This window comes from Lactuca virosa, chromosome 8 (genome assembly GCF_052849685.1).
Source record: "Lactuca virosa cultivar CGN04683 chromosome 8, Lactuca_virosa_CGN04683_v6, whole genome shotgun sequence".
Lineage (NCBI taxonomy): Eukaryota > Viridiplantae > Streptophyta > Magnoliopsida > Asterales > Asteraceae > Lactuca > Lactuca virosa.
Window position 1 is genome coordinate 250359615 of NC_136433.1, and position 11390 is coordinate 250371004.

Here is an 11390-nt window from a genome sequence, read left to right on the forward strand (position 1 = left end):
GGCACATAAGGGAATTGACACCCGTCCACATGTTGGATGTTGAAGTGATTAAACATTTGGATAAAGGACCGGTTGGCAAAATTCAAGCCCCTTTCCCAAATCATCTTGATATCTTCTTCCCTCCTCATTTAACCACTCTGGGGGCATATCATCTTCGACCGAGATCACCAGTGGATCGTGATGTGCTTGCTCGCGTCTCGACATTACTCTCCTTCCCGGCTCCTCGGGTCCTATCACAGCATCATCATGAGGACAAGCATAGTGGACCCTTCCATAATCTTCAATAATTCTGGCTCTTCTAAAAAGAATGGGATTAAAAGGAGGGGTCGGGACCATCGTCATCAAGTTCCATGCTCCTCTTTCCATTAACCCATAAGATTTGGCTAGGCGGGTCACAAACATCCCACCACTGATCTTTGAAGTTTTGCAACCCTTGACCGCCCCCAGCTAAATATGACGCCATGCAGTACGAAAGATTGCAGAAAGTGTTTGGAGTAATAATACTCCATAAGTAGAAAACATCAAGGTAGGGAACCTTGTCGTCGTCTTTCCGCATGTTGATTGTATTTGCGATGAGGCGGTGAATCAATCTATGGCTGGGTGACCGAATACTCCCCTCTTGAGCGGACTTGGGGATATAAACTTTGTTAGCAATGGTATTCCACCAAGTGGAACCCACAACACCTTCCGGGAACTCCTTATGAAAATGCTCAAGAAAAGTGCCAAAACACTCAGTGGACACCAATTGTTGGTCATAAATACCCAACCTGTAAGCTAATTCCACCATACTACATCGGCGGAATTCACCACCAAGGCAAAAAGTAACAATTACCGGGTTGTAATAATCACTCCCTTCACGGAAATTGATGGTTGAGAAAAACTCCTTACACAGCTCCTTGAACACCGGTTCTTGAATGCGAAATAGCCGGTTCCATCCATCACAAGTGATGGATACTCCATCATTCATAAAGACTTTGACAAGATACGGGGCAAACTCGTCTTCATAACGAACTCTTCCTAACCAATACCAGTCTATTTCATTTGGCACATAAATTTCTTTCTTCTTAACCTCAACCAGCTTCTTCTTCCATCTTTTCATTGTGGATTCCGAATCGACTCTTGGAAAATTTAACCAAGGATGGTCTCCTTGATTACCCCTAGAGCTTTGTCCACCTCTTGGAAACATTTTCTGCAAAATAAAAAACCATACAATCCAGAAAAACACAGAAACATTAAAACTCAAAATCTGGGACTGCCTTCAGGGACCGACTCGTCGAGTCCATGAACAGACTCGACAAGTCACATGAATTGCTCGAGTCGCACGACTGAAGTTCATCAATTCATCCAACAAAACTCAAAATTGGTCCCAGGGGTTTGTTTCGGGATGTATACTAAGTATAAATTCACAAGTAATTGCATATTTAACATCCTAACTAGACAAAAATTAAAAACCCTAGACTCCTAATCAAGTCAAAAGAAACTGGTTGCAACAAATTGGGATCAATATAAGCAAAAATTAAAGCTTTAAGAAGATAATAAACAAAAGATGTTACCTTGTTAGAAGAAATTGGAAGAAATCAAGAAAAATGAGATGAATTGCTTGAGAGAATATTGGCACGTCGAGTATAGGAGTGTCGGTCGTATGAAGTGAAAATGTTTAACAATTGGGTTAAAACCCTAATTTTACAGAAATGTAAAAATTATTTTTTTTCAGTAAATTAAACCGACTCGTCGAGTCATCGTTCAGACTCGTCGAGTCAGGTCGCGAATTTATTTCAAATCTGCGTAAGGACTCGTCGAGTCAGTGTATAGACTCGCCGAGTTTATTATTCTGTTGAAAACATTTTTTTTCTTTTCTAAAAAAAAATCCGTATATAAAAATAACACCGCACCCCACACTTAGGCCTTAATTATCCTCAAGCAATCAATTATGGATGAATATGAAGATTGAGATAAACTAAGTAGCCCTCACAAAACAAAAATCAAAAACGAAAAAGAAAAGAAAAGCAAACTCTTTTGACGGGTTGCCTCTCGTTAAGCGCTTCTTTTATTGAGGAGTCTTTAGCTGGACTCCATCCCGCCTTACGTTTCTGCTACTTCCTCCATTGGGATATCCTTCTTTAATTTTTGGACTTTATATTTTGTCTTGTACAAATGGATTTTTTTTCTTGTATGCCCTCTTCAATTCTTCCATTCTCTTCCTTGCAGCGATTTCTTCAGCTTTACGCTTTGTCCCCTTACCATGCTCATTTTTCTCCACTCCTTCCCTTTCATGCTCCATCATTTCCCTTCCTTTCTTATCTTTCTTGATTGCCTTTTTGGTTGTTACAGAATATGGTACATTGAAAGTGAAAACTTCACACGTAGTAGAGACAATGGCACGAGGCTTGGTTCTTTTGCTTTTGATTGACATCCCTTCTTGATCCAGCATATGCGATTCAATAGAAGAGTTATGATTATCACCATTCAAAGTTTTAATATCCCCTTTATCTTCCAAACTTCCTCTATCCTCCTCTTGGACACCCGCATCATCTTCCACAACTGCTTCAAGAAAAGACAAATGTGCATCCTCAAAGTTGATACGATCATTAACAGCCTTGTTTTTCTTAATAGGATTCTTCAAGTAATCATGCAAAACATGCACATCTGGTTCACAAAAGGTACTAATGGCTTGCAGATTATCATTTCCATCATATTGGAATATTTCGCATGTACTCGTCGAGTCAGCAGATACGACTCGACGAGTCAGAGAGTCTTCAACACTTTTGAGGCTTTCTTTGCAGTCAGCTTCCTTGATTAGCCTTTCTATCTCCTCCAGATCTCCCTTGGCATCATAATTCTCTTCCAAGGATAATAAGAATTTGTTTGGATTGACCTCTTGCAAGTAAGCAAGCTCTCTCTCCAACACTTCATCATCTAAAATCATTGAGGAAACCTTATCTTCTTTTGACTCTTTGGGATTCTCCTTTTTCTCAGCTTCAAAAATTACCGAATCATCTCCAACCCTTAATGTTAGCGTCGATTCACACATATCTACCAAAGCACAAGCGGTATTCAAGAATGGTCGCCCAAGAATGATTGGTACTTGAAAGTCTTCTTTCATGTCTAATATTATGAAGTCAACCGGAAGTACTAATTTATCAATTTTGATAAGGAGATCTTCACATACTCCCATTGGATGTACTATCGATTTGTCGGCCAAATGAATCTTCATTGGAATTGGCTTTGGGACCAGAAGGTTTAACTTTTGGAAGAAAGAGTATGGCATAATATTAATACTTGCCCCCGAATCCGTCAATGCTCGTGTGGTCGTTATGTTTCCAAATTGACAAGGTACGATGATGCTCCCCGGATCGCCCCTCTTTTCTGGCAGTTCACTTAGCATTATTTCAGCAACTTCTTCTATATTTCTTCTAGTGGTAAAGAAGTTTTTAAGTAAACTACCATATTTTGGTGTTTGTAATATCGTTTCCACAAACGAAATATTTACTTGGAGTGCCTTTATGTGCTCCATAAACCTCCTATATTCTTGAATCTGCTCATCAGGTATGGCTCGGATTGGAAATGGCAAAGAGGGTCGGTAAGGCTTCAAAAGAGAGCAGTTTTTGTCATCAGGTTGTCGACTCGTCGAGTGCATTATGGCGACTCGGTGAGTCGTTTCGGGTTTACTCGAATTCTAACTAATTCCTTCTTCTTTTTGCTCCTTGTTGGGGCTCTTCCGGACAGAGATCAGAGGGGTAAAAATTGGCTCAGAATCTTTTGTTATTTCATTCACATGCGCCATTCTTGGATTTTGCTCGGTATTGCTAGGAAGTCCACCAGGTGCTCTTTGGTTAATTTGTTGTGCAAGCTGACTTAGCTGTTTTTCAATGTTATGAATAGGTGCTTGCTGATTCCTAAGCATATTTTGTTGATCCTTCATCATAGCTTGATGTTCTCTAAGCATATTTCGTTGCTCTTTCATTTCAGCATCTGTATCATTGTGCCTCTTTTCAGAAGCGGCTACAAACCTTGTGAACATATCTTCCAATTCAGCTTTCTTCTCCAGCACCGGTTCTTCTTTTTGATAAAAGCCCCTTTCTTTTTGCTTAAATTTCTCCTCCTTTGCCTTCTTGTACTCATCATAAGGGAGCCAATCCTTCATGGGTTTCCGCCAATTGTCATCATACCTATCACCACTTGAATATCACACTTGCACCCTCCGGTTCCCGTTCTCTTCAAGATCACAATCCTTAGTGAGATGAGGTCCTCTACAATTCTCACAACCGACCCTAATGGCACGGATGGATTGGTCCATCTTAGTCATTCTTCGATCCAAACTCTCTAGTTTAGCCATCATTGCTGCCATGCTATCATTAACTGAGTTCACCGCCCCCTACTTAGCTCATTCCGTGGGTTATCATATTCTCTAGAGTGTTTAGAGAATTCTTCAATTAGCTCTTTGATTTCCGGGGGTGGCTTCTTTGTGAGAGGTCCTTGCAAATCAAGGAGTTGCCTCGTGGTCACATTCACCCCATCATAGAAAATGGAGACTTCTTGTTTGCTATTTAGATCATGATGTGGGCAATTCCTTAGTAAACCTTTAGATCTCTCCCATGCCTCATAAAGGGACTCTCCAGCTTGCTGTTCAAAGTTAACTATGGCTTTCTTCAACTTGGCTATTTTTGAGGGAGGGCAAAACTGGTCAATAAATTATTCTTTCATCTTAGCCCATGTAGTGATGGATCCGGGAGGGAGTGATTTGAGACAATCTTTCGCAGTTCCTTTAAATGTGACGGGAAGCATACGAAGCAAAACAGTTTCACGAGGCACATTCGGAACATTGAAGTAATCGGCTACATCGTTGACCTCGTCTAAGTGCTTGTAAGCGTCTTCGTGATCTTTCCCGTAGAAGGGAATTTCCTTAAGTTGAGCAAGTATGTGCCCCTTTAGCTCGAAAGTGGCGGTCGCGGGAATGATAGGTTGTACTAGTCCCGGTCCTGTATCATCACGTATCCTCTTCTTCCATTCGCCCATGGGAACTTCTTAGCCCATGTAGTGATGGATCCAGGACGGAGTGATTTGAGCCAATCTTTCGCAGCTCCTTTAAATGTGACGGGAAGCATACGAAGCAAAACGGTTTCACGAGGCACATTCGGAACATTGAAGTAATCGGCTACATCGTTGACCTCGTCTAAGTACTTGTAAGCGTCTTCGTGATCTTTCCCGTAGAAGGGAATTTCCTTAAGTTGAGCAAGTATGTGCCCCTTTAGCTCGAAAGTGGCGGTCGCAGGAATGATGGGTTGTACTAGTCCCGGTCCAGTATCATCACGTATCCTCTTCTTCCATTCGCCCATGGGAACTTCATCAATGTTTTCCATGGTGTTAGCGGGTTCGCCTCCAAAGTCACTTTCTTCCTCGGATTCGGATTCGTCCCTTTCGGTTTCGTACTCGGTGTCCTCCTTCTTCGGGTCTTCGTCCGCCACTGAAGAGAAGTTGGATTCTCCTACTTTCTTGCCCTTTTTCTTACTAAAAACAACTTTTAGATTCTTCAATGGTGAATTCTTCGATGTAGTGGTTTCTCCTACGTTCTTGCCTTTGTTTTTCCTCAAGGTTGCTTCCGGATCTTCAAGCGGTGGGATCAAAGGTGCACCTCCTCTCCTAGTCATAAACGAACTGCAAACAAAACAGAAAACATGCGTAAAAAGAACAAAAACAAACTAAAAACGAATCTGAGTTTCAGCGATGGACTCGTCGAGTAGCTTCGATTGCACTCGGCGAGTTCAAGGCTAAAACAGAAAATTTTTAATAAAAATCCTAAAAAAAGAAAACTACTAAAACTTAAACTAATGTCTAATTTACTAAAAAAAATAACTTTGTGCAAGATAATTCTCACACAAAGGATCGATAAACTTAGAAATTAGTGTTAATTTTTTAACCGTTTCCCGGAAACGGCGCCAAAAACTTGATGTGTGTGAAACCAACTAGTTTTAATCCTACTTTTCAATTGCAAATTTAACATACAAAGGCAGTGGACCTATCAATTGTGGTATAGTTAAATAAGTAGGGTATCGAACTCAGGGAACGAAAATTAAACTAATTACTAATATTATCTAAAACAAATACTAAAATAGAAGGGGTTTCTCTAGTTTTACAAGACTAGAAACTTAACTAAAATTTAACTAACACTTAATTAAGCAACTAACAGCTAAACAATTAAATTACAACTAAATTCAATGATAATAAGGACTTCTGTTTAGGTTCGAATCAATTGATCCTATGGTTGATTTTATGGTAAATATATCGGATTAACTTTTCATTGGCTACCGATGGAGATGATTAGGTTCACGTTCGTTATTGTTAATCCTTAGAAAACAGATTAATTCAAGCAGTGGCCAGTTGTCTAAATTAATAAGTTCCCTAGTTAATTAATTCGGGTTAAGTAAGACTTGTAATGGTTAATTGAATTGGTGATTCAATTAACCTCTTGTTGATGGTGTATCACACAAGCTCACGTATTAACTTACCTATCTTCTAGTTAATTCTAGTTTCACATTCGTTATTCCTAGACATATAACTATGTGGTCACATAAATCATATGAAATTGATTACTAAGAGATGTTCATACAACATAATTACTGATTTATTAACAGAAAATAGTTGTTATTAATATATGAGGTTCTTTAACAAGCTTAGCAAAACAATATCACCAATTAAAATTCCTAACCATAAAATCAATTCATATTCACAAAATCATCTACTCTAAACAGAAGTTAAAGGTTTTAGTTCATAATTGCAGTAAAAACAAGCTCAAAAACGAATTCAACTAGTTCCAACATGATTCAATCAAAAGCTTAACTAAGAGTAGATTAGAATTTGCCTTAATCCTCTTCACAATTGAATTTAGGGTTGATTCCTCAGCTTCTCTCGGTTTAGCAGCGCCTTCAATCGTAATTTGAGCCTCCTCGAGTTCCAGAGAAGTTCCCATCTCGATCTCAAAGTCCCTATTTATATTTTTCTAGAAACAGAGGTGACTCGTCGAGTTAAGGTCCCAACTCGTCGAGTCCCTCATTAACACTCCGTATACGACAAGGACTTCTAGAGCTTCGCGAATCTTCGATCCAACTCGTCGAGTCGGGCTTCGACTCGCCGAGTCCTTCTTGTTTTTGGCATTTTTTTTCTTTGTTTCAACTCCTGAGCTTCCAACTGCTTCTCCTGCTTTCTTTTGCTTCCGAGATTCTCTTTTGGACTGAAAATACAACTTGAACACTATTAAGTACCTTTTGTCCATAATATGTAAATAATTAGCTAACAATTAATGAATATCTATACTAAATATATAGTCAAATATGCACATATCAAAAACCAATTACATTATGACGACAAAATGAATACTACGACGCCGTAACGTCTCATCCTCAAAAGCCTTGTGACTACATGTTTAACGGTTTCCTAAAAATACAAGTAATTTTAAAAATTGTCAACAATTAAGTTGGTGAGTTCATAAGAGGTTTGTATGTGAAAAAACTATAACTCTTTATTTGTAAAATGATAGTGTTTGTTCCCAGAAAATTCAATATTTCCTTTAAAATGAGTTGTATTCTTAAAAACCCTAAGACCAAAAATGTATAAGTATTTATATACTTAAAATAGTATTACGCAATTTAATTCTTATATAAAACCATTTGAATGCATCTCACCTCGTAAACTAAATGTATCGTTGATTCACTACTAGAAAAGAGCGTTTTACGACGCTGAATGCGTGTCGTAAAATGCTCAGACGACGCGCAAATGCGTGTCAAGGAAGACCCTGTCATAACGAGAGACGACACGCTTTTGCACGTCGTCTATAGACGACATGCATTTACGATGCGCATTTATGACGTGCGTTTACGACGCACAATGCGTATCAAGGAAGCCCCTGTCATAAATGAAAACGACACGCATTTGTGTGTCGTAACCTTACGACGCACGTTTAGGACACGCATTGTGTATCATTAAAGCCCCTGTCATAAATGAAGATGACACACATTTGTGTGTCATAAACTTCAACAACAATTTATGATATACATTTACGACACGTCTTTACGATACTCATTTACGCATAATACAAAAATATGGAAACAAAACAATCAATTTCATCCATAACGTCATGTCAAAAAATTGTAATACATTGGTATTAAGGGGATCCGATTGTACATTGTTATTAAGAGGTTTTCCTTAACTATATAACCTAATATTACATTGCTATTAAGGAACACCTTCTTGTTTCTACTTCTTATTGTTATGCTTCTGTTTCTACATGGTACCTGTTTTCATCATCAACACATTAGTATTCAGAAAGGCTTCAAGCATCATCAATCTATGTTATAAAATCTTAAAATTTAATACACATGTAGTAACATACCTTTTTCCAAGAATCCAAGCTTCAATACAGCCCATACTTGTATAAAATATTAAAATTTAATACACAGTCAACATCTTAGCTAGTTTCTTCTCGATTTTTTTATTTAAGGTCCAGACATCAAGATTTTTTTTTATAGGAATTCCACTTTGAACAGGTTGTGAGCATGCTATAATAATTGATTAACATAGTACATTGCTATTTCCTTCAACAGCTTGTGAGCATTAAAGAAGCTTTTGAGTGTGTGTGTGTGTGTGTGAGAGAGAGAGAGAGAGAGAGAGAGGGAGAGAGATAACTATTTATCACAAGGAAACACATGACTACTGTGATTCTCTCCTACAAAAAAGAAATATAAGGGTAAAATGGTCATTTAGTGATTTAGTCTCATACCAACACTTTCTTGTTTATTTGGACTAGAAAAGAAACATACCTAAAAGTACTATATTAACAAACTAACAAAGGCTGTTTCTTTTTGGGACTGTATGAATGATCTGAATATGAAGAAGGTAAAATGAACATTTTACCCTTCTTGCTGGAAAAAACAAACCTGCAACCAGGCTCGTTTGGTTCTCTGCATGACATCTTGATCAAGTCTATTGATGAATGTCATAAACTGATGCACATTGATTACCTAAAGTGGACAATGAAAAAGTTTTAAGTTCCAGACAGAAATACAAACCAACTAAACTTTCAAAAAAGCTGTTGGTAACTAACCTTTGTTTGAATGATCTGAATAGGGGTTGCTTTTGATTACACGAAGAGGCGTATGTGGTTCTTGTTCGCATCATAAGTAGAGACACCCAATCAACCATCCTAAGAAACACATAGGAGATAAATGAACTCACATAGTTCACATAAAAAGGGTTTTGTTTTGCTTTTTTTGCAGACATATCTACAAGCCTGAATGTAAGTGGCGGACATCTAGCAATCATCAACCAATATAGAGAATAAACTCTTAGAGTCCTGGGTGCCAAACGCCTTTCCATTTCATAGTTCTGTTCAAGAACTATATGAGCAACCCTGTATATACCAACAACAAAAGCAAAAATCAGCCATATCATTCAAAAACAAATCCTTGCAATAACATATACCAATCAATGATTAATAATTAATAATACATATAATAAAATATAAAACCCTACAACAACATAATTAAATCTTCAAATACAAACATATGCTCTATCCACTAGCTCCACAAATCTTCATATCAACTACTTACATCAGCTACCTGCTCCCTTTTTACTTTATATCCCTCTTAACCTTCCAGTATTTAAAATGGTAGAAAATTAAAAAAAAACCACCCAAAAAACAAAAATTAAAAATAAATAACAAGTTTATGGTTTATAGTACCTGACAATGGAAAAACATGATTCACGTAAAAAAATAGGTGATAGTGCTTGCTTGGTTGCATTTGGAATCAGACTTAGACTTTCGTCTACAACATTGACCGGAGGAGCCTCCTCGGGTATTACACTTTCGGAAGCATCTGTCATGTTTTGACCCTCGGGTGGTGGTTCTGAGGCTCTGGATTTCTTGACAATTGGCGCTGCCACATTGGAACCGGTGCTCTCACGCGCATTTGAAGGGTTAAGAATATTTTATTCTTAACCCTAAATAACAAAAATTAATAATACAGAAATGCTATTTCGATAAAGTTGAGTGTTTACCCGTAAAGCATAAACCGGGGTGGATTTGGTAGGTAGAGTCTTGAGTGACCTCAGTCTATTTGTAATTCCACTTTTACTAACAAATCAAAGAGTAACAAATCAAAGAGAAACAAACAACACATGGATTCAGTTAAAAATCATATAAAAAAATAAAAATAATAAAAATAAAAACGATTACTTGTCATCGGTTTTGGGCGTTTTTGCACTTGTGTTAATATCCCCTAATATAATAGTTGAATTAGCGGAACCAGATGCAGGAAGGGATCCCTCACAACTGAAACATATAGATATATTGTTAAACACAGTAAAAGTACAAGTATGTGATGTGAATGAGTTGGGTACCTGAAAGCAAGAGACCAGACACATGGAGTATGGCCAACAAGAAGAGGGATACATCGACCATTGGAAACATCCCACATCATTATACTTCCATCTTCATCACTAGATGCCATGTATCTACCATCAGGTGACATGGCTAATGATAAAATCATACTCCTATGACCAATGAAAACTCTTATGCATTCACCACTTTGTACGTCCCATAAACGAACAGTTTTGTCGCTTGATCCGGTTGCAACGTAATTGCAGTTCATATGCCATTCTACACACTGCCAAATTTTATTAAAAAATAAACAGAACACGTCCAGCAACTGTTGTCTAGATCAAAGGTAAATTACATTTTGGTCCCTTGGTACTTCATTTTTTGGACTAAAATTGCAAAAATCAGCCATCCTCAGGGACCAAAAAGAGAGAGAAAACTCACATCAACATCAGATAAGTGTCCTGCAAGTATTCTTAGAGGCTGAATTCTATCCATTGACCAAATCCTAGTTGTTCTATCATGAGATGCACTTGCAAAATAGTGTCCAAGTGGACTAAACTGCATATACAATAACAAATAACTACCACATAAATTTACAATATTCCATTAACATTTACATGGTAGTATATTTTTGACTTTTCTACCTTAACATCCCATACAGGGTAATTATGATCCTTGTAGCAGACAACATTTGCATTGAACTTCGTGGTCCATAATCGAACTGCAATAATTATTCATAAGTATAACATGGAAACATGAAATAGTTTTCATAAGAAAAAAAAACATACTTGTTGAATCCGACGATGATGATAAAAGAAAATCCCCAAAAGGACTAAATGAAGCTGAATAAACCGGACCAGAATGCCCCTGATACAAAGTGTAAGACCTTTTTCCACCATTCGATCCATCCGAATCATTTTCACCAGCTGAAAACCAGAAAGTCTTATTTAATTAATCATTTTTTACCTTTATTTAAAAAGTTAGTTATTTAACTTTTGAAGTAAATAATTTGGATAAC

At 37.6% G+C, this 11390-nt stretch overlaps 1 non-coding gene across 1 annotated transcript; it reads left to right on the top strand.

Annotated features, from left to right (window-relative positions):
* The first annotated feature begins 4549 nt into the window (after positions 1-4549).
* On the top strand, positions 4550-4656 carry LOC145135260 (small nucleolar RNA R71). Its single transcript, XR_013719722.1, has one exon. It is a non-coding gene; the product is annotated as a small nucleolar RNA R71 (small nucleolar RNA).
* The last annotated feature ends 6734 nt before the right edge of the window (positions 4657-11390 follow it).